The sequence below is a fragment of the Panthera uncia genome, chromosome A2, assembly GCF_023721935.1.
Source record: "Panthera uncia isolate 11264 chromosome A2, Puncia_PCG_1.0, whole genome shotgun sequence".
Classification (NCBI taxonomy): Eukaryota; Metazoa; Chordata; class Mammalia; order Carnivora; family Felidae; genus Panthera; species Panthera uncia.
In genome coordinates, this window is record NC_064816.1 from 93,164,016 (window position 1) to 93,166,542 (window position 2,527).

Genomic DNA, 2,527 nt, shown 5'->3' on the forward strand with positions numbered 1-2,527 from the left:
TCAGAGCCTGGAGCCTGCTTTGAATTCTATGTCTCCCTCTCTCTTTGCCCTCCCCCATTCATGCTGTGTTTCTCTCAAAAATGAATAAAAGTTAAAAATAAAAATAAAAATAATAAATTAAAAAAAGTCCTGCTTTCTGATGTAAAAGGACCAGCAGTTGTTCAGGTAATCAAAACAGTTGATTAAACTGTGAGTCACACACACACACACACACACACACACAAAGGTACATATAGTCTCTGAATATTATATGTAAATTTAAAACTTACAAAGGTATGTTCATTTGATGTAGTGCCAAGATACTTGCTTTGAATGTGTTTCTACTGAATGGAGTGCCTACTTTTTTTTCCTCATAAACCACAACCATATGCAATGCTTAGTGCCCCATTCTGGCTTTTATGAAAAATGAAGCAAGTGTTTGTGTTTACAGACTTGCAAAGCAATTTGAATGTTGAATGAAATTTTAGAAATTTTATAATATCTTACCCATACCTAATTTAATAGAAGTATTAAACAATTCATATTCATCCTTTTTTAAACAATTCATCTTCTTCAAAATTATTTGTAAATTTTTTCGGCTTTGTTTTCATTAAACAGCAACCTCCTTTCTTTAACCCTTCTATACCACTGATTTATGTAATGTTAAATTAAGTCACAGAATTAAAATGAAATGTAAAAATGGCATAAGCAGGTATGAAAATAAACACAAACTGCGTCTGGGTGAGTGCACGGGTTCACCTGCTGGAGCAGAAGTGCAGGGACATCCTGGTCATGTTGTGCAGCATGCGTAGGGTATCAGCTTGTGCTGTTAAGGAAATGGAGAGTATCAATTCGTCCACTTGTTAGGTGGAGGTTGGTTAAGACGGCTTTTAGTAAGTCTCAAGTTCTGGTGGTAGCACAAGAGGGGATGTTACAGTAGTTGTGATGATGGAGCTCTTGGGTTACATTTACACGTGATGGTGATCATCAACATTTAATAATTATGTGATCTGGGGCGCCTGGGTGGTTCAGTTGGTTAAGCATCAACTCCTTTTGGTTTTGGCTCAGGTCATGATCTCATGGTTTGTGGATTCGAGCCCCGCATCAGGCTCCATGCTGACAGCATACAGCCTGGCTGGGATTCTTTTCTCTCTCCCTCTCTCTCTGCCCCTCCTCCCCGTCATGGTCTCAGTTTCTCTCTCTCTCTCTCTCTCTCTCTCTCTCTCTCTCTCTCTCTCTGTCTCTCTGTCTCTCTGTCTCTCTGTCTCTCTCTCTTTCACAGAATAAATAAATAAACTAAAAAAAAAAAAAAACCCACAATTCTTTTAAAAAAATGTGACCTTGGGCAATTTGTCCTAACCCTCAGTTTCTGCTTTTTAAGATGATTATAACTGAGTTGTTAGAAGGAGTAAAGGCACTTAGCACACATGATGTTCCAAAATGTTAGGGATGAGGCTGATGATGGTAACAAAATATCAAAGAAGACTTTAAAACTAAGAAGATGCAATCATACTTGATCAGATGCGTTATTTGATGCTTCTCTTGGTCTCTTCTTACATGTTTTTCTGTAACAGTTGCTGTAGTTGTTAGCTTGTAAAAATCATCTAGCAAACTTGTGACCACATTTTCAGTGGGTACTTTAGGGTCCAGGCACTTGCCATCACTAGGTGTTTCTAGGGACAAGAGCTGTTCTAAAAGACAAGACCACATACTCTGGAAATACTAGCATCTGTTGCAAGACACAGAAAACTTGAAGTGTCACAGGCAGAACCACAAGCAAAGATTTGGTGGGGGTGGAAGGGTGTATGGTGGGGGGGGAGTGATTAAAAACGAGAATGAGTTCATGGAGACACAGTTCCTGCTAGACTGATTTACTTTCCTTTTATGGTGCAGTACCTTGTTTTGTGTACAAGATAAATATGCTGAAAGTTGTAATGTACCTACTTGATATCAAGTATTTCAAAGTATTTGATTATATCCATTCTATGAGTATTACTTAAACAGGAAGCTGGAATCTCTTCCTTTGTTTGATTCTCAAATATTTGTGTCTGCAGGCTTCTGTCTTTGACCCCTTCTTACTCTAAATGCTTTTAATAGAGAAATAGATTTACTTCCATAGCCCCAGCTCCAACAAAAAATGTGTGTCTTTGTCCTACTTATGAGTCTGTACCAGCAGCCCACAGACATCTTGCATACAGCATGCTCTGCTCTATAATGTAATAGTTTTTTTCCTTCACTCCTTTAACATGTTCTTTATCAGAGGTCATTTGCTCAAGTCAGACACCTGGAAACCAACCTTGGCCCTTAGGTCTTCTTTACTCTGCACATCCAAATAGTACCCCCCCCCCCCTTAGACTTGTTGGTACTTCTTTGAGAAAAAATTTTAAAGTTTTATTGCCAAAAAATAGATATGTTTTGTTAAGGGTAGCACTTAAAACCTAAAATGAGGGGCTCCTGGGTGGCTCAGTCGGTTAAGCATCTGACTCTTGATTTCGGTTCAGGTCATGATCTCCTGATCTGTGATTTCAAGCCCCATCTAGGGCTCTAT